The following is a 21,071-nucleotide window of genomic DNA, read 5'->3' on the forward strand; positions in this document are numbered from 1 at the left end:
GTAATGCCAGAAACCGGTCCCCGGAAGCTTGTTTCCTTTCCAGTACAAGAATTGGCTTGGTAGTTTGGTCTGCCCTGTTCCCATGATGCACTGGGCCAGGGACAGACTAATTTGCATGTAGCCAGGTTCTGAGCTGGGATGGTGCAGTGAGCTAAAAAACGGTGATGGATCAAGCCCTGATCTTTGGACTGGGTAGGAGTGGTCTGCTTAATTCAGATACTCTGTCCATCACCACCCCCTTTTCTGAATCGTTTTGTCCACCATAAGCGTGGAAGGGTATGCCCAGATGTGAGTCCCTTGCTCACTGCACCATCAGGATTCAAGCAAGCCGGGCCGAAGGCGGCTGTAATGCCAGAAACAGGTCCCCGGAAGCTTGTTTCCTTTCCAGTACAAGAATTGGCTTGGTAGTTTGGTCTGCCCTGTTCCCATGATGCACTGGGCCAGGGACAGACTAATTTGCATGTAGCCAGGTTCTGAGCTGGGATGGTGCAGTGAGCTAAAAAACGGTGATGGATCAAGCCTGATCTTTGGACTGGGTAGGAGTGGTCTGCTTAATTCAGATACTCTGTCCATCACCACCCCCTTTTCCGAATCGTTTTGTCCACCATAAACGTGGAAGGGTATGCTCAGATGTGAGTCCCTTGCTCACTGCACCATCAGGATTCAAGCAAGCCGGGCCGAAGACGGCTGTAATGCCAGAAACCGGTTCCCGGAAGCTTGTTTCCTTTCCAGTACAAGAATTGGCTTGGTAGTTTGGTCTGCCCTGTTCCCATGATGCACTGGGCCAGGGACAGACTAATTTGCATGTAGCCAGGTTCTGAGCTGGGATGGTGCAGTGAGCTAAAAAACGGTGATGGATCAAGCCCTGATCTTTGGACTGGGTAGGAGTGGTCTGCTTAATTCAGATACTCTGTCCATCACCACCCCCTTTTCTGAACCTTAGTGTCTAGCATTACACAGTTCTTTAAACTACACTCATACATAATTTCTCAGGCCAATGAAATGAACACAAAATCGAAAACAAATAAGCATAGTAGCAACGCTACTGAGAAGGAGAGCAGTGCACCTGAAATGCACAGAAGATTTTGAAATATAATTTACCTACAATGTAATCAGCAGCATTATTGCTCTTGGTAAAAAACTAACATTTGCAATATAATAACACACAGAGCAGGAGAAAACAGAGTAGTGAAGAAATAGCTACTACTACTCACCAAGCCCGGGGATCTCAAGGCCGAGCAGGTCGATCAAGTCGCATTCCCGGTCCAGGAGATCCGTCCAACGGTGGGTGGCCTGGTTGTAGGTGCGCCGGACCCGAGAGTGTTGGTACATGGCCCGGCACACCTTCTCCCACCGCTTCCGGCGCTCCCGGATCCCATACCCGCCAGCGATCTTGCCGCCTGCCATGATGGTCCTGGGGAGGCGGCGCTGAACATAAAAAACTAGTGCGACCACCTCCTCGGTGCTGAAGATCTCCCGGGCTGTGACCTGCTCTCCCCTCAAACGCCCGCACGGGAGCAGGGCACGGGGTGCGGGACTCTTCCCCTTCTCAGGATGCTTCCCGGCTCCCTTTACCATGGTCTGGGCAGAAAGGAAGGTAAATAATAAAGAAGAAATAGAATAGGGAAGAAGAAAAGAGAAGAGTTTAAAAAAGTAGTTTAAAATTAACCAAAAGTAGCAGAAAACACAAAAAATATAGAGCTAGAAAAATAGAGGGATAGATAATAAGTAAAATAGATAAAAAAAAACTTCAAACAAGCAAAGGATGGCAGAGATTCAGAGAGGATACAGAAAGCATGCCCAGAACCATAGCAATGAATGAGAAACAAGATGGCCGCGCCCGTTCAAGACCGCGTGGGTAAGTTCGCGCAAGATTTTCCTCGCGATCACACTCTAACTTGTACTAGCGAGCCGCACACTTTGCGAGATTACACATCGCGCCCGGAAACGGAAATACGTCATGCAAACAAGATGGCCGCGCCCGTGAACGACCTTGAGGGTAACTTTGCGCCGTTGCGCTACAAGCGGCTCGCTAAAACGCACAAAACCTTGCGAACTAACACACCGCAAAAAAACAAATCGCACATTCACACGAATTTGCGGCTTCCGAATTCGATCTCACGCAAACGCGCCCCGCGAATCCCGTGAAATTGCAGAAAAACGAGTTTTTCAAAACTGAAAGCACTCAGCAGGTGCAAAAGTTCAAACTCATCATTAGTAACCATTCCCTGTAGTGCTTCCTGAGGGGCCCCTCCAGAGTACAGTTGCCTACTTGCAACTATTCTATGACCCTGCTCTGACCCTCACAGCAGGCTCATAGAATAGCTACAAGTAGGCCACAAAGGTCCTGTGAAAAAAAATTGCACTGCAACAGAAAGCAAATTACAGATAAGGAAGCAGGTGCCAGACTGGAAGTTTAAATTCAGTGACACATTAATCAACCCCAAATTAATTCATGTCAGTTGAAGCAGGGCAGGTGTGCTTGATTTTCACCCCCATAATCTACAGTGATGAACCAGAGGGTGGCAGTGATATACCAGAGGGTGGCATGGGTGAACCAGAGGGTGGCAGTGGTGAAACATGATGAACCAGACGTAGAAACAACATAGTCACGGCCGTTGCGAGCCGACAAGTAAGTTTGCAAATGCGAACTGGTACAAAACCCTTGCGAACTGGCAGAAACCCTTGCGAACACGAAAAAAATAAAAAATCCGCAAATTCGCGAGAGTTCGCGGATTTTGCGGATTGCGAATTCGCAAATACGCAAATTTGCAAAACGCAAATTCGCAAAATTCGCCCATGCTTATTGTGTAGTCTTTGCCTTAGGTGGGGTATAATAAGGATGTATTCTGAATATCTGTCAAGAAGATAGAATTTAAAAAGATCTTTATTAGAAAAGGGTTAAACATTTTAGGGCTTTTTAGGAAGTTAACAGATATACTTACTTGTTAGAATTCTGTAGTCTTTGACTTAGGTGGAGTATAATTAGGATGTATTCTGAATATCTGTGAAGAAGATAGAATAAACAAATATTTATTACTAAAAAGCTTAAACATTTAGTGCCTTTTAGGAAGCCAACAGATATACTTACTTGTTAGAATTTTGTAGTTTTTGCCTTAGGTGGAGTACAATTAGGACTTATTCAGAATATCTGTGTAGAATATAGAAGAAAAAAAAAATCTATTAGAGAAAATATTTAGTATTTTAGGGCGTTTTAGGAAGCCAACCAATATACCTACATTTTTAAATAGTCTACTATTTTCCTTTGGTGGAGTAGATTTAGGATGCATTGTGAATATCTGTAAAGGAAATAGAATAAAGAAAAAAAAGGCTATTATAAAAGATTTCTAAAGAAATGTATTTTGTGTGTTACAAAACATTTATATATACTTACAATGAGTATGTAGTGGCTAAGAATTAGTCATAGGTTATTTGATGATTTTTAGAAATATCTGTGGAGGGAATAGTAAAGTAGAAAAATAAATGTTATTTAAACTATTAAGAGATATAGTTATATTTCGAGCTTAGTACTTGTTTTGTAGAAAAATTAGCTATAACTTACTTGAAATATTTATGTAGAAATCTTGGGGCATATTACCAAGCAATAGCGATAATTATCGCTATTGCTTGGTTAGAGACAAAAATTTACCGCAGCGCTGCGGCGATTTTTACCGCAAATAAACCTTGGTATTACCAAGGTTTAACGCAAATGCTGTAAAAATCGCCGCAAAGCATGAATATCGCTGAAAAGTCAGCGATATTCATGCATTAGCGAGCTAATGCTCTTAGCCATGTTATCCACCTCCCATTGGATAACATGGCTAAGAACTGCTCAGGGCAGGTGTTAGCTTTTGGAGATATTCCCGCTTAGCGCGAATATCTCCAAAAGTTGGTAGTAGGAGATAGCGATGTTAGCGACTGTTTTCAGTCTCTAACATCTTGGCACGCCCACTTTGCATCTCATTAGTGATAAATATCACTGACATGCAAAGTGGGGCCCAAGATGGTCGCTATCTCCTACTAGCTGTCGCTAACTGGTGTTAGCGGCAGCTAGGTAATAGGGAGATAATTTTATCTCCTCTTTCTTGGCTTTTAAAGCCAAAAAAGCGGAGATAAACCCCCTTGATAATATGCCCCTATGTTTTCTGCAGTAGAATTCTCAGGAATAACGTTGTCAAAGTGTAGCCTTCTTTATTCTATAGAGTTACCAGCAGGAATTGGCTGTAGGAATGTACTCCTTTTATAGTGTGTATTCCATGTGTTCATTCATCAAAAGTTCAAAGTTCAAAAAGTACTTTATTCGGTTAAAAGTCAATAACCATAAAAGCAACAGATAAAAGAAATACATTTACAGTGTTGAATAGTACAGCTGTTTGTAAAGGGAGAAGTTATCGCGGTTCATGTAATCCATAGTATATACAGTATTAAATTTCATCTAGACAAACTGATTTCCGATATTTAAAAACCTGTTTAAAAAACTCAGATAATGAAGCAACAGTAAAAACATTGTCCATTTTTTGCAATTCTAAAAATGCTGGGCGACATCTATACAGGTTCATCTCTTTTAGGATAGGGACAATAAGTTTCCTACGGGGCAGAGTATAAAATTTACAAAAGAATAAAACAAGTATATTAGATTGTACAGATAATTCATCACAAGGGCATACAGGCAATTCATTGGACCAAAAGTTCATTTCAGGGAAAGTAAATAATCTAAAAACAATATTAAATCTGAAACGTGTTAAGAGGAATCTATCATAATTAGGCATATGTAGGGTTAGGTATGGCTGTAATTTATCTCTGGTTAAAATTAACTGATGTGAAGAAACAGTCTTTTTCTTAGTTTCTTCGAACAGTCTTTTTTCTCTCAGATACTCCATACACAGTTTTTTCAATGTTTTTCTAGGAATGTGTACCATAGTATATGGATCATCGTAATATTGTAAGCGGTCAATTTCCATCAGGAATGTTCTGATGTAATTTAACCATTCAAGTCCATTTACTTTTCCAAGTTTTAGCACATCCTGTAATATGGCGCGATTTAATACACATTTATTTACAGTCCAAACTGTGCCACAGAAGAATGGGCTGTATTCTAATTATGTCTGAAATGTACGGCAACCCCAGCTCAGCATGGCAAATAAAAGTCGCTGTACTTTCTGGTATTGACAGGATATGCCGTAAAAATTTATTTTCAACTGTTTGGAGTGGTTTTATGTTGGAGTAACCCCCGAGCCCTGCTCCATACAATGCCACCGATACACACGTTGCATTATAAATAGTTAAAATTTCCTTAATCGTTTTTTTCCCCAATTTTCTTATGAAACTCTTCAGTGCCATTATTGTCTTAGAGAACAGGAGCGTTCTTGCCTTCACCGCCCTTGACCAGGAACCGGTCTCGTGAAACAAGATTCCGAGATAAGGGAAGGGGGATGTTCTTTCTAGAGGGGCGTTATTTATATACATCGTTTTCATTTGCTTTTTAATGCGTGTGCCACAGTTCATTGAGATGTCTTGCTACAATTTATTTTTAAGTCCAGGCTGAGCATAAACTGGTTAAAAGATGTTATCAGTTTTTGCAGGGCCATGGGGGTACGGGCCATTAAGACAGCGTTGTCTGCATACAAGAGTGCAGGGATAAATCTTTTTCCAATCTTAGGCATATCCCCACACTCTTGCAACAGACAACTTTCAAGGCCATTTATGTAGATAAGGAATAAAAAGGCGGCCAGGACGCACCCCTGGCGTACACCGCGCTCTATTCCAAAAGGCCTACTGCATTCCCCCCCTTTTCCATAACGTACAATAGCAGTGGCTCCTGAATATAACTCCCTTAAAAATGGAATTATCGGCTTTTCTGCGCCCAGCCTTGACATCAGGTCCCATAATTTAGAATGAGACACACAGTCGAAAGCCGATGTAAGATCAACAAATGTAAAATACAAACGCTCCCTTTTTATCATAATATATTTCTGCTGGATCATAAATAAATTTAGACCCTGCTCCGTTGTTCCTATGCCCTTTTGAAATCCGAATTGTAGGTCACTTATTACCCCAAACTCCTCTGCCCAGTTTTGTAATTTAGTTAAAATGACTCTACCAAGGATCTTTATTGATGAGTCAAGAAGGGATATTGGCCTATAACAGGCACAATTTTGTCTGTCTCCCTTCTTGTAAATAGGTACAATGATTGATTTAAACCAAGATGGACTCAGTCCCCTTACTAGGGCTGCATTAAAAAGTTGTACAAGCATCGGACCCCAGATTTCACTATTCGCCTTGTACAAATCTGCCGGGATCCCATCTGGGCCAGCCGCCTTACTGCCCTTTGTGGCTTCCAGATTTGTTAAGACCTCGGGTAAAGTTACCATCAAATTATGTGCCTCATCTCCTGACTCGTCTACCGGGTTTAAACCTATATCTTGAACCTCATCTATGGACATGTAAAGAGTGGAAAAGTGTGCAACCCAGTCCTCCTCATTAATCGTGATTTCCAATCGAGCTTTAGTGTTTTCATAGGGTAGGGGGGCATTTACCATCCTCCAGAAGGCAGATATATCTTTAGTTTGTGAGGCTGCACATAGTTCTTCCCATACCACCCTTTTAATGGAATTCTTCCTATCTTTTAGTGTCTGGTTATAACTTTTCCTTAGGTTTCTTATCTGAGCAATATCTCGTGGCACCTTATGTATTGCATGTTTAAGTTCTGTAAGGGCCTTGGTGCAAGTCCTGTCAAACCATCTTGTGCCATTCTTGGACCCATTTTTTGACGCTAATTTCAAATTCTCCTTGATAGTGGATGCAATGATATTAAAGTACTCTATTATGCTTTCACTATCAGAATCTTCGCCCAGACAAATTTTAAAACTATCGGCACAGGTATTTACCAACTTTTAAAAAAAATCTTCCGGTACCACCTTACTCCACTTGAGAGTATACCCATTCTGTCTCCCTAGCGCCACATCTGGTGCAACCTGCGCTAGGGTCAGATCATTTCGTCGTGCCAAAAAAAGGTTCTCAATCTCGAGTATTTCAGATAAGTGGTCACTCATTGGTGCGTCCAAAATTTTAAAACTACCTATCTTGTGACCGTAACCATTTGAGCAGAGGCTAAAGTCAATGGTAGTGGATGCTCCCCTCCCAATAAAAGTTGATACAAAAAGTGTTGGTTGCTGAGTCATTTCATTTACAAAACCCAAATCGTAATCAAACAATAATTCATTCAAAAAGTCCCCAGTTTGAGTATGTTTAAAATGTGAGAGGTTAATGTCCTGCTCTAACATTAAACCACAAATGCCTTTTTGGCCTTTTGTACATAATGGACAATTAAAATCACCCCCCCCCCCCCATAAAATCATTACTTCCTTCTCCTTGCTGTCTAGTTCACATTGTAAATCATTGGCTAACATTTTCAAAATATCCCGAGACATATTACCTGGGATATTGTTATAGAAATTTATAATTACAAGACACAGTCCAATTTTGGTATCTATCGCTAATTTATGGTAGAAATCACAATTAGAATAAAAACATACCTTCTCGTACATTAAACCATTCGAGAGGTACGTAGTTAGGCCACCTTAGGTCTCCCATATGCACCACCTACTGCTGGGGTACAAAATGTTTTGTAGCCATTTACATGTATGGGATCTATAGCCCAAGTTTCTTGAAAGGCCATAATGTCCAGGCCATTTGTAACAGTTTCCCAGGAAGGATTGGTAATTTTTGGTTTCAAACCTGCCACATTCCAAAACATTATGGTACATATGTCTTTATTTAGGTCCATACCACCATTATCTATTTCCCTCCCCTCATTTATAGATTTGTTGTTTCTGGGGGTATTAATATCTGCAGCGGTTTGCTTTCCATTATTCCTGGTATCTACTCCATTACATTTTTTATTCTCCCTCCACAAGGTATTAATCACATTTGTGGTATCATTTTTGTTCAGTGGCCTTTTTTCACTTTCCTTCCTTGTACTCATATCAAGGGGTGACTGGTTTCCACTACTATCCATTGGCTTACTTAGGGTGAATAGGGATAAGGGGGACTGTAGGGCCTCATTGTGTTCTGGATGTCAGTCCACTGCCTCCAATTCGCTAAACCGATTGAAGCAGGGGATGGTAAATGGAACATATTGTGAACCCATCCATTCTGCATGTCGGTATCGGTCGGCGTAATGTGTTCTCCCTACCCTTCGCTGAATTGAAGTACAGCCATCGTTTACCCCCTCTCCCCATGTATTTTGAGTTGGATCCCCAAGCATTTCATGACCCCACCCTCCCCGAGGATAATTTGAACCCCTCATCCAGCTCCATCTATTATCCGTAGGCTGAGCTGGCATGTAGAAAAAAGAGAGTGGTCTTGCCACAATTGTGACTCCATTATTTCTCTTTGCCCCCAGACAAATATGGTCCACTGTTCTAGGATCTTCAAAGGTTACCACCATAGTCTCCTTGAATTCTCTTTTTTTGGTTTTTCCCACCCAAGGAACCCTCTGCACCATTAAGATATTACTAGTTATGGTTGGTGGAAGGGGTGGTTGGAATTTAACCAGTAAAGCACCTTATTTTTAAGTGTCCAAAATGATTCCGTGGCCTGGGCAGCCAGTTCAGGAACCCCAGTTAGGATTACCACGTATGGGCATGCATCTGGTGGTAAATTGATCCCTCTACGTTTTTCAGTCCTATCTTGTAGAAGTTTATCAGGACTGTGGGTGGGGGCATTTAAGGTGGCTGGTTTGTTTGTGTTATCCTCAGTGGTTGAAGTAGATTTAACCGAATTTTTACTTGTCACAGGAGGGCAAGGGTTTAGCAGTGGTGTTTTGGGAGCTGATTTTTTAACTTCAACTAAGGGCTTATTTATTATTTGTGGTTTATTTACAGGCAGGGTTAAGTGGGCTACTTTTTTAGTCTGGGTCAAACGCAAGGCTTCTATATCCTTATGTAGGACCTTTAGTTGGGTTTCTATTACCAGGTGCTTATTTCCCAGAGGAGACAAGAGGGATTTAATAAGAGTCTTTAGTGTCGATATAAGTAGATCTTCCCTATCTATACTGATGGTTGTACTATTGGGTGTAGTGCTGTTATTAAAAATATCAGCCAGAGTGTCATCTAAGATGGAATCATCAATAGTCAATGGCATTGTCCTAGCGCCAACTTCTTCTTTCCCTTGCCCACTTTGGAAGCTCCCCTCACTTGTTCTTTACTATTATCGGCTCCCGGTTTATGAACAGTTGCCAATTTTGTCTTCTTGGAGGTGGTAATATTGTTTTTAGTGTGCCTATTCTTTGGAATTGCTCCCTCCCTTTTCCCTTGCGACTCAATATTGCTACTTTCCGCCTGGGAGTCTATTTGTGTGGTAATCAGGATGTTCCCCGATGGTACCAGGTACTGAGAATCACAGGGAATAGAATCCCAGAGTGCCGGCTGGGTAGACAAGTTGTTATGGACCTCTACATACGTCTGCAAAGGGGTGGTATTGCTTACTATATTTTCCGGGCTACGGGCCACAGCAATGTGGCCTATAGATGACCTCTTTGCAAATGCTAGATCCTGGGATACCCTTCTCTCCATAAGCACAATTCCCTGATCTATCAATGTGTTTGTGCGTACTATAAAGTCATCGAGGGTTCCTGTCATCTTTGACCCTCCAGCTGCAGCCTTACTTCTAGTTTCGCAAGCTATTGCACAGGAAGAAATGAATCTACAATCACAGTTTTATAGTCAACCTCAAGTGATTGTAATGAACAAAATGAGCTAATCTGTGTATTTGAGATGAATGCTTACAAGTCCAAGGTGATCCAGCGGAGAATTGAGCAGTGTTTCGGGCCCAGCCCAGCCTCCTCCGGCCTCTGATGGCCACAGACGGCCCGCCCTTTGCCCGGGCTTAGCGCGGCGCCGGCCCGCGCGGGTCCCGCGTCGCGGAGCAGTGATGGAATTATAAGGAGGCAGGCGGGGGCCTACTGGGCCTCGCAGTCCCACAGCGTCAAGAATTCAGCCCCGGTATCCTGTGAATGGCACCCGCGAAGCGGGGGCTGTGAAAAGTATCTCCAAACACCCTCAGCAATCCTCGTAGTCAGGAGTCAGGAGCACAGAGGTTTACCGGTCAGCCAGGTGAGCAATAATGAAAAACGGCATCCGTGGAGCGGGAACCTTCAGACCAAGATAAGGAGGCAGGCGGGGGTGTGGCCACTGCGGGAAGAGGCGGCAGGTGTGCGGCAAATGGCCTGCTGGGCCTCGCAGTCCCACAGCGTCAAGAGTTCAGCCCCGGTATCCTTTGAACGGCTCCCGCGAAGCGAGGGCCGTGAAAAGTATCTCCAAACACCCTCAGCAATCCTCGTAGTCAGGAGTCAGGAGCACAGAGGTTTACCAGTCAGCCAGGTGAGCAATAATGAAATTTGATTGGATGTTTTAAGAAAGGGAGCATTTCATTGGTTAGTTTGAATTTTTTTACATTTAATTGCTTGGTTTCTTGTTGTGAAAAAGCAAATCTGAGAAGAATTCTGCATTGAAGGTCGATATTATTTTATTATATTTCAAAATATGTATTTATAATGTTATAATATATGTTGACTAATTAGTATTTATTAATGTATATGCTGCAATGTTTTGATAATATGTGGCAAAAATGGTAGAAAAAATTTATGGGTTTTTCAAAATGTTTATATTTCCTTTTATATGTATTGTGGAGTGCATATAGTACACAAAAGGAAGATTTAAATATAAAATAAAGTATTAGATGTATTAATTTTATTGTCGATAATCGTATATTTTCGATATTTTGGCTATCTATATATATGCTGTCAATATTTTTGTAGTGTGACATATAATTTTTCTTAAAACGATATTTTTGTACTCTATATATTTGCTATCTATATTAGTGTAGTCGATATTTTAAATAGTCGATATTTTGTCCTCAATATTTTTGTAGTTTCTTAAATCAATATAGGAGCTCGATATAATTGTAGTCGATATTTTTTCAACGATATTTTAGCAACTCGATATAGTGTCCGTCGATATTATGTCAGTGATCCGTTTTATTTGGAGGAAAACATATAATTGTATTTGGTGATCTACTACTACTCACACCTGTGAAAGGCTAACCGGTTTTTACAACCCTTCTTCATGAAGACACTAAAAAATCTTTGGGAAGTATTGGAAATGTGAATATTTGGAGTTATTTTGAATATAAGGAACTTATCAAGAACATGCGACAAACAAATGATGAAGATTATGGAAATATTCTTTAAAATATTAAAATTGGTGTCTTAACAAAGAATGGAAGAAATGCTTTAGAAAGTTAGCTACTAAAAAACTTGTTTCCAAAAGAAAATATTGCAGCTAAATAATGTACCATAGAATTGTTGAAATGGAATCCATAATTTGCCTTATGCCAACACTGACAGCATGCTCTACATTCAATGAAGAGCTGTTGAAACTGGAGAATGAACCAATAATGAAAATGGTAGCTATTGATAATATAGAACATGAAGGAGTAACTATTCTTTTGTCAGAGAAATAGTTTTTTTTTTCTTTTTCAGATTTTTAATTGGGCTTCATGAAGCCGATGAAATTCAGATACAAGAAATCCGTAGTCACTTCAATACAGCATTAAAGGAAAATGCTTTCAGTACAAAATAAAAAAAGGACGTCGATCATTGAACCTTAATAAAGGTTGTATGCTGGCCACCGGGCCCAAGTGAAGCCAGCTATGAATGTGCCCCAAGGAGGTGTTGCCCTTTATTTACAAGCGCCGAGGCTGCACCCAACCTTGTGCACTGAAGTCCATAAAACTGATAAATAAGACCGTCGAACAGTAACAACTCATTTGTCTTCGATCCAGAAACATAAAGTGCCCCCAAAGTTAAAAAAAACTGGCTCATGGAGAACGCTAGTATGAACATTGAACAGGATTAGCTAAACAAATACTATTGCAGGTGGACTATGAGAACGAATCAGCGAGGCTCCATAACTCTTTATAAATACAGCCATTGGAAGGTGGATCTTGAGTCAGGAATGGATATATCGTTGCGAGCTTAGCTGTCGTAGCTGTCTCTGTATGAGCCTCCGCAGCGGTCATAGCCGCCTTGACTCCTGCCGCTGCTGTAGTAGTCCCTGGAGCCCCCGTATCCGCCACCGCCATAGCCCCCACTGCGGGAGTCGCTGAAGCGGCTGCTGCCGTAGCTGTCTCCGCCACGGCCTCGGCCTCCACGGAAGCCCCGTCCGGATGAGCCGCCCCGGTAGCCTCCTCGGCCGCCGCGCTCAGACTTGCTGGCCTGGTCCACGCGGATCTGACGCCCGTCCAGGGTCTTGACGTTCATGGCCTGCAGCGCGTCCTTGGAGTCCTCCTGGTTCTCGAAGGTGACGAAGCCGAAGCCCCGAGAGCGCTGCATCTCGCGGTCCTTCACCACGACCACTTCCGCGATCTGCCCGTACTTGCTGAACTGCTGCTCCAGGTTCTGCTCGTCCGTGTCGAAGCTCAGGCCTCCTACGAACAGCTGTCCATCATCGGACGACATGATTCCAGATCGCGCTGCGGCTTCACAGATGGTCAAAGTTCCAGAGAAATCGTTGTTAAAATTAGACTCTTTGGATAAATCAATATCTAAGACTGCTGGTTTGGAAAAGACCTTATATATATCTGTAAACTGTCGGGTAATATTACGGCGTAATTTAGATGTTGAAAAAGGTTTAGTAAATGGAGCAATGGGGAAAGTTGTTGACTTTGTTAGTTATGCAAATAGAAATGGGATTGAATTTTTGAAGATTAAATTTGATTAGATTAAAGAAGTGACACAGATTTGACGCTGTTCTGTTCGTTTCTTGCTTGTAAAAGATTTGTATGTTCGAAGAAATCAGTTTCCTGTTTGTTTAGCATATGCAGTGACTATTCATAAATCTCAAGGTTTAAGTGTAGACAATGCTTTGGTAAATATTGGAAGTTCTGTGTTTAAAGAGAGTATGATATTATCAACAATGGTCCTGTCGGGTATGAACAAAATTGCTTCAAATACTGTACTATCTCAAAACATATTTATGGCATAATAGTATTACTTATTACGACATCTAGATTAAATCATTAAGTGCAAACCAAACAAGAAGGGTCAGGACATGTTTTTAATCAGTGAATTATTTTTCATTCATGTCTTATCTTTTAGTTTTCAACTGACTTATGGAGTCAGTTGAAAACTAAAAGATAAGACATGAATGAAAAATAATTCACTGATTAAAAACATGTCCTGACCCTTCCTCTTGTTTGGTTTGCACTTAATGATTTAATCTAGATGTCGTAATAAGTAATACTATTATGCCATAAATATGTTTTGAGATAACTACAGTATTTGAAGCAATTTTGTTCATACCCGACAGGACCATTGTTGATAATATCATTGTATTGTCCAGGTTCTGAGGGACACTGGGTTACCCCATAGGAAGTTTACTTTGTTTAAAGAGAGTATGGCATATGTTGCATTGTCGCGAGTAAGTTAGAAATTAGCATTTAAGAAAACCATTGAAATTCAATGAAAAAAGATAGGTTTCAGGCACGTTATAGTTAGAAATTAGCATTTAAAAATCCTTAGAAATTCACTGGGAAAGCCATAGGTTTCATTCACGTTATAGTTAGTTGGACATTTCACTCATACAAAACCATAGAAAGGTTGCTGTTATAGTTAGTACAGCTAGCTATAACTCAAGACCCCGCAATGCACTGCTGATGACGTCACATATTACATCATTCATGACATGGTCAGTGACATCTCAAATGACATCACTGATGACATCATCCATGTGAAAATCTAATGCACCTCCTCCCACACTAATATAACCTTTGATACACACACTGTAAATACAGACTACCATGTTCGAAATCATTGACACACCAATACCGGTTACCACATATGCACTCACTGATTCCTAGGTCTACACACACATCCACTCATTCACTCATACAGTCACTCATACATGCAGTCACTGATCAATATAACACTATCAAATGCACTCATACACCTATAAAGACATTAACACACCACCACTCATCCTAGTCAGTCATGCACTCTTCCTAGTCAGTCATGCAAAGAATCAATCACAGTTCCATTTACTCACCTACACAGTTATACACACACCACCTCATTTATTCATAGATACTAATGCATAATTAGTATCTTACATAATCACTAATACATACAGCCACTCTCACAATCACTGACTCTCATGTACACTCATTTTTATACACCAACTCTCACATACACTGCCTTTTACATATGTCTTTAGCTGGACATATGTTATGTTAATATAGACTTATAGGTACAAAAGGGGGTGGTGATGGACGGAGCATCTGAATCAATCAAACACTCACACCCAGTCAAAAGATCTGGGTTTAATCCATCACCGTTCTTTAGCCCACTCTGCCACCCCAGTTCAGACATGGCTATATGCAAATCAGTCTGACCCTGTGCCTTATGGGAACAGTCCAGCCCGAACTGCCAAGCCATGTCTTCCCTGGACCGGAAACAAGCTTCCGAGGACTGGTTTCTGGCATTCCAGCCGTCTTCAGCCCGGCTTGCTTGAATCCAGTGGCAAAGTGAGCAAGGGACTCACGTCTGAGCATACCCTGCCACACTTATGGCGGCCAAAAGCGGTACAAAAGGGGGTGGTGATGGACGGAGCATCTGAATCAATCAAACACTCACACCCAGTCAAAAGATCTGGGTTTAATCCATCACCGTTCTTTAGCCCACTCTGCCACCCCAGTTCAGACATGGCTATATGCAAATCAGTCTGACCCTCAATATAACACTATCAAATGCACTCATACACCTATAAAGACATTAACACACCACCACTCATCCTAGTCAGTCACGCACTCTTCCTAGTCAGTCATGCAAAGAATCAATCACAGTTCCATTTACTCACCTACACAGTTATACACACACCACCTCATTTATTCATAGATACTAACGCATAATTAGTCTCTTACATAATCACTAATACATATAGCCACTCTCACAATCACTGACTCTCATGTACACTCATTTGTATACACCAACTCTCACATACACTGCCTTTTACATATGCCTTTAGCTGGACATATGTTATGTTAATATAGACTTATAGAAGAATAGGAGGGTTGTAGGAGCACTCCGAATTTCTCTGAATTTTTCTGTTTTTTACACTGGTGCTGCGATTGTTAAGGGTTGTCAGTCCTGGTTATGAAAGTTCGTTATGGTGGTGTTGAGTTACCACCCAATCGCGCACTGTTCACGTGGCGCCGTGGCGCTTTATATAATCTTATTAAATCAAAATGTGTTTTAAACCACTCTTGTGTTATATTCCACACTTTTATTTTTCTAGTTCATATTGTTTTTCATGTGAATCATAGTTGCTTTTTTAAACATACACAATTCTGTTTCATTGCTAACATGTATTCACAGGGTTTATACATTCCATGTTCATCAGTTTATACTTGGCACATGTAATATCATACATTTATTCAACATTTTACGAATGAGCCCAATGCATTTCGGCACTCGTGTGTGCCTTCATCAGGGGCAGTATCTGGTCCTTGTAGTAATGTATGACCTTAGTCCTGTCCCTCAGTATGGCCCTTGTACCTTAAAAGACGGTATCTCGAGTCTCTGATTCAAATGTGCCTCAGGTTTCTGTGTTTTGTTCTTCGTTATCCCGATCTGTTGTTAACGTAACTTCTGCTCTAAACGATTCGGAGTACATTTGAATCAGAGACTCGAGATACCGTCTTTTAAGGTACAAGGGCCATACTGAGGGACAGGACTAAGGTCATACATTACTACAAGGACCAGATACTTCCCCTGATGAAGGCACACACGAGTGCCGAAATGCATTGGGCTCATTCGTAAAATGTTGAATAAATGTATGATATTACATGTGCCAAGTATAAACTGATGAACATGGAATGTATAAACCCTGTGAATACATGTTAGCAATGAAACAGAATTGTGTATGTTTAAAAAAGCAACTATGATTCACATGAAAAACAATATGAACTAGAAAAATAAAAGTGTGGAATATAACACAAGAGTGGTTTAAAACACATTTTGATTTAATAAGATTATATAAAGCGCCACGGCGCCACGTGAACAGTGCGCGATTGGGTGGTAACTCAACACCACCATAACAATATAGACTTATAGAGCACATTATCACCCAGGGGTATCTAAGCGCTATCAACGGAGGTACACCACCAGCGAGGGACGCAGAGACTCTACTCAGAGGGGCCCCCAGGCCTCCAGAAAAGCACAGTCTTCAATTTCTTCCTAAAAGGAGGGAGATTAGTTTCTTTCCGAAGTTTAACTGGAAGGCGTTTCCAAGCCTGAGGGATAGTGCTAGAGAAAGCTCTACCGCCCATAGACGCAAGGTTAAACCGGGGGCAGACCAAGTTACAAGCATCAGCTGACCGAAGAGTCCTACTCGGCATATAGTTGATCAGTCGGTCCTTGATATAGCTAGGGGATGAGCTGTGAATGGCCTTGTGTGCAATACAGAGGCTTTTGAATTCGGTTCTCTGAGTAATCGGAAGCCAATGTAGGTCCTGTAATAAGGGCATGACACGGGTTCGCCTAGGTTTTTTGAAAATTAATCTGGCAGCGTCATTCATTACAACCTGGAGCCTAGCCAGGAGGTTTTTAGGTAAGCCATAATATAAAGAGTTGCCGTAATCGAGACGTGCAGAATCAAAGCTGAAACTGCCAGTCTAAGAGTGGAGAATGACAGCAGTGACAACAGTTTCCGAAGCTGGCGCAGCAGACTGACACATGTTCCCACCACAGCCGACCCCTGCTGTGTCATGGATAACAAGGCATCAACCTTGATACCAAGACTTTTTACCGCCACCGCGGGTTCTGGGAAAGGCCCTAATTCTACCGGCCAAAACAGATCACTCCAAGGATTTGAAGCTGTGGTGACCGCTAAAACTTCAGTTTTGTCAGGGTTTATTTTTAATGAATTAGCCGACATCCAGTTGATAGTAAACTTGAGAATGTCTTGCATTCTCAGGTGAGCCGTAGGTGAGTGGTCAATGTGGATCAGAATCAGAGTATGGTCGGCGTAATTATAAACCCTGCAGTAATTCTGGTTCAGTGCTGCTATCAGGGGCTGCAAATAGATATTAAAAAGCAGAGGTGATAAAGCTGAACCCTGGGGCACTCCACATGTCAGCATAGCTGGGTTGGACACTAGATTCGCTAGTTGGACTCGCTGGGAGCATTCCCTAAGAAAGGAAGCCGTGCCCTGGATCCCTAGATCCTTAATCCGCGATAATAGTTGGCCATGATCAACGGTATCAAACGCCGCGGATAAGTCAAATAAGACCAGAGCACACAGAATTTTCTTATCAGCCCTGAGTCTCAGGTCACCCAGCACGGAAAGCATGACCAATTCCGTGCTGTGATGGGCTCTGAACCCAGCCTGATTGGGCTCAAGAAGATGATTAGACTCTAGGAAGCGAGTAAGAGAATATAGAACATGCTGTTCTAGAATTTTTTGCCAGAAAAGGCAGCTGAGAGATTGGCCTGAAGTTCTTTACATTTTTAGGATCTGCGCCTGGTTTCTTTAGAAGCAGAACCACCCGGGCTTCCTTAAAATTAGAAGGGACAAGTCCCGTTTCCAAAGGAAGGTTCAAAAGGGCAAGCACTTTATCCTCCATACCCGGCCATGCTAACTTAAAAATGTTAGGAGGGCAGGGATCAGATGGAGAGCCTGATTTCACCCGTCCCACCAGGGTGGACAGAAGCTCCATTGTGAGGGAGGGCAGACTAGTCAAAAAGTTCATTGTCAGCCTAGGGGGAGGGGAAGGAGGCTCGATTGAACAGAGAAGGTTTGGGGTATGACTGATTTCTGTCATCAGATCCTTTATCTTGCCCAAGAAAAAGGTTTGAAAATCATGGCAATCTTTTTGACTAAAGGTCGCTTTCTTGCACCCTAGCCGTCCTCAAATCATTTAGGACCCTGAACACTTCTTTCTGTGGGTTGGCAGTCTCCATAATTGTTGCCTCATAAAATTCGGCCTTCCGTAAATGGATGGCTTTTTTGTATGCAGCGAACTTCTGTACATAAGCAGAAAGGGCACTGGGTTCGTAAGACTTGCGCCATGCTCTCTCACATTGGCGGAGGACTTGTTTTTGTTCCCTGAGAGCATTATTAAACCAGGGTGTCCCCTTACCCTTGTCTACCAGTTTGATTTTATGGGCCGGTGCCACTACCTCGATGGCATCCCTAAGTTTAGACAACAGGGTAGAGCTCTCAGTCTCCAAGTCGTCCTTCATAGGTGAATAGTTATCAGAATCTAATAGGTTGGCTGTCAGGTCAATCACTTTGACCTGCCTCCAACTACGCAGTGTTTTCCATTCCGATGTAGCTTTTGATCTTCTTGTGAAGAGTGGATATTGGCCTTCAATTAGATAGTGGTCTGACCAGGAGCATGGAGAGATAACTAAGGGACCTATAAGTGAGCAGGTTGACCAAACTATGGGGCTCATTAGGATGGCGGACGGAAATGCGACCGCAGTCCTGGAGTAGGCGGAAAATGCCTTTTCCGTGTCCGCCTGCCGCGGTCACTCCGTCCGCCATATTAGGATTGTAAACACTGTCAAAAGTCCGTGCGCGACGGAAGAGCACGCACCGTCGCCGAACCACACCCGACCCCGCGGCGCACGTAACCAATCCAGAGACACCGCCGTACGGACTGACGTCAACGACCGTCCCCCAAATCACGATGGCGGAAAACACACATAAAACCGCTGCGGAAAAACAACCTGCCTGAACACGGCAGATTCCCCACAGCGAAGAAACCACACAGTGCAGGGATACCCACCACAAGCTGCTTGCCGTCATGGACCCAGCGCTACACGCATTTCCGATACTCTTCGCGCTCCACCACCTGCAAGTCATGGACCATCATCGACGACGACGCAGGTACGTAACACACCATTTGCTGTCTGAAGGGGAGTACCTGCCAGGGCCGTGACGTTGGGAGGGGGAGTGTCATGTTTGAGAAACCACATTAGATCGCACAAAGATATCCACAATTGAAGTACACAAGCAGGAATGACAACGACAAACCAATACACATGATTGACTTGCTTTATTAAACATAATAGGGGTATAATCTCGGGAGTATGCAAGAGCATGGGCACTGGGTACAACAGAGCAGGTACATCATTGGCAACACATGAGAGGGCAGAATGCAGTATCAGAACAGCAACAGGGCATTGTGGCCAACAGATCAGGTACACCAGAGGCAGCACATGAGAGGGGCTAAGTGCATCAACAGTCCATTGCACTGAACATGTACATCATTGGCAACACATGAGAGGGCAGACTGCAGTATTAGAACAGCAACAGGGCATTGTGGCCAACAGAGCAGGTACACCAGAGGCAGCACATGAGAGGGGCTAAGTGCATCAACAGTCCATGGCATCAAACAGGTACAGCAGAGGCAGCACATGAGAGGGCCGACTGCAGTATGAGAACAGTAACAGGGCATTGTGGCCAACAGAGCAGGGACATCAGAGGCAGCACATGAGAGGGGCTAAGTGCATCAACAGTCCATTGCACTGAACAGGTACATCAGAGGCAGCACATGAGAGGGGCACAGAGCATCAACAGTACATTGCACTGAACAGGTACACCAGAGGCAGCACATGAGAGGGCAGACTGCAGTATCAGAACAGCCACAGGGCATTGTGGCCAACAGAGCGGGGACATCAGAGGCAGCACATGAGAGGGGCGAAGTGCATCAACAGTCCATTGCACTGAACAGGTACATCATTGGCAACACATGAGAGGGCAGACTGCAGTATCAGAACAGCAACAGGGCATTGTGGCCAACAGAGCAGGTACATCAGAGGCAGCACATGAGAGGGGCTAAGTGCATCAACAGTCCATTGCACTGAACAGGTACATCAGAGGCAGCACATGAGAGGGGCACAGAGCATCAACAGTCCATTGCACTGAACAGGTACATCGGAGGCAGCACATGAGAGGGGCACAGAGCATCAACAGTCCATGGCATCGAACAGGTACATCAGAGGCAGCACATGAGAGGGCAGACTGCAGTATCAGAACAGCAACCGGGCATTGTGGCCAACAGAGCAGGGACATCAGAGGCAGCACATGAGAGGGGCTAAGTGCATCAACAGTCCATTGCACTGAACAGGTAGATCAGAGGCAGCACATGAGAGGGGCACAGAGCATCAACAGTCCATTGCACTGAACAGGTACATCAGAGGCAGCACATGAGAGGGGCACAGCGCATCCACCGTCCATGGCATCGAACAGGTAATGTATGTATACTTGTAAAGCGCACTGTTACCTCGTTACGTGGTGTCTTAGCGCTGTATACCGCTGGGGAACCCGTCCTGGCTTTCCCTGTGAGAGGGCACCCCCAAGGTGAAGCCAGGCATCCCCGGCGCTGCTGGGGCTGTTGTGGAGATTAAGCAAGCTATTGCCCAGAGTTGCAGAGTGGGACCCATGGTTAGCGTAGGCACCTAGGCGAGAATTATCGAGTCGGCGGACATTGACCCAAGACCCTGCCGCGTCGGGAATTGAACCCTGGTCCCGGGCCGACTTCTGCTTCAGGGTCTGCCGCTTCTAACCAGTGAGCCACACTTCTCCACGTACATCAGAGGCAGCACATGAGAGGGCAGACTGCAGTATCAGAACAGCAACAGGGCATTGTGGCCAACAGAGCAGGTACACCAGAGGCAGCACATGAGAGGGGCTAAGTGCATCAACAGTCCATTGCACTGAACAGGTACATCAGAGGCAGCACATGAGAGGGGCTAAGTGCATCAACAGTCCATGGCATCGAACAGGTACAGCAGAGGCAGCACATGAGAGAGCAGACTGCAGTATCAGAACAGCAACAGGGCATTGTGGCCAACAGAGCAGGGACATCAGAGGCAGCACATGAGAGGGGCTAAGTGCATCAACAGTCCATTGCACTGAGCAGGTACATCAGAGGCAGCACATGAGAGGGGCACAGAGCATTAACAGTACATTGCACTGAACAGGTACACCAGAGGCAGCACATGA

General features: G+C 43.4%; 1 pseudogene; it reads right to left on the reverse strand.

The window, feature by feature from the left end:
- Positions 1-11,523: 11,523 nt before the first annotated feature.
- Positions 11,524-12,557, reverse strand: LOC147665196 (cold-inducible RNA-binding protein pseudogene; annotated as a pseudogene).
- Positions 12,558-21,071: the final 8,514 nt, after the last annotated feature.

Source organism: Lissotriton vulgaris, unplaced genomic scaffold, assembly GCF_964263255.1.
Source record: "Lissotriton vulgaris unplaced genomic scaffold, aLisVul1.2 SCAFFOLD_9783, whole genome shotgun sequence".
NCBI lineage: Eukaryota > Metazoa > Chordata > Amphibia > Caudata > Salamandridae > Lissotriton > Lissotriton vulgaris.